We start from the raw sequence: 930 nt of genomic DNA, 5'->3' as shown, positions 1-930 counted from the left end.
TACCGAAAAATTTCCACTAAACAGAAACGGTGTTTTCGTACCATTCCGTGCGATTGGCCCAACCGTGCCAGTTCAGGGGAAAACAACGTTAATAAAGCGTTGTCCGTGCATAGAAAAGAGCTATTCACCTAGAGCAGAACTCCTTGCAGGAATGATGAATGACCGCCCGGTACTTCAGAACGCGTTGCGGAGATGAACCAACAGCCCAAATTCACGAGCCGCCGCATGCGGTTTCAAAATGTGCTTGCAAGCAGGAACTTCGATGTCACGAAAAAGTTGTGCAGCTTGTGCCGAGCTAGCTGTAGTATGCGATGAGAACCTTACCAGTTGGAGTTATCAACCGAGATAGAATGCGGCCTACCATGGGAGAGATATAGTAGCAGTTCGCGATCTCAGGTACGCGTTTAAGGCCTAACCAGACTCTTGGCCGCGGGATGGTTGACGACGGTACGTCCGAGAAGGGATTCAGATGTCCCTCTACAAGTATCACAAGAATACTCAATCACTGCATATGTGATATGCACCGCTAGTCTAATGGTTAGGATATCTGCCTTCCAAGCAGATGGTCCGGGTTCGATTCCCGGGCGGTGCAGTTCGTATTAACGAGAGTGGGGTCTCTAGGCTATCGTGGAACAGTTATGCTCAGCACGTCAGGGCGATACAGGAGTTTGTACGCATGAGCAGCTTGGCGCAGTGGACAGCGTGTTGGGCTCATAACCCAAAGGTCCCTTGATCGAAGCAAGGAGCTGCTATTCATCACAATACACTCGAGATGGTTATTAAACTGAGAGGTGCAGCTTACCGACTGCATAGATCAGTCTTACCGAAAAATTTCCACTAAACAGAAACGGTGTTTTCGTACCATTCCGTGCGATTGGCCCAACCGTGCCAGTTCAGAGGAAAAACAACGTTAATAAAGCGTTGTCCGTG

General features: G+C 49.0%; 2 non-coding genes across 2 annotated transcripts; both read left to right on the top strand.

The window, feature by feature from the left end:
- The first annotated feature begins 520 nt into the window (after positions 1 to 520).
- Pmar_PMAR009045 lies at positions 521 to 592 on the top strand. Its single transcript has one exon. It is a non-coding gene; the product is annotated as a tRNA-Gly (tRNA).
- An 87-nt stretch (positions 593 to 679) lies between these two features.
- On the top strand, positions 680 to 752 carry Pmar_PMAR009044. The gene has a single exon. It is a non-coding gene; the product is annotated as a tRNA-Met (tRNA).
- The last annotated feature ends 178 nt before the right edge of the window (positions 753 to 930 follow it).

Source organism: Perkinsus marinus (genome assembly GCF_000006405.1).
Source record: "Perkinsus marinus ATCC 50983 genomic scaffold scf_1104296952388, whole genome shotgun sequence".
NCBI classification, from domain to species: Eukaryota; Perkinsozoa; order Perkinsida; family Perkinsidae; genus Perkinsus; species Perkinsus marinus.
Note: the sequence above shows the minus strand (reverse complement) of the source record. Positions and strands in the feature narration are given on the sequence as shown.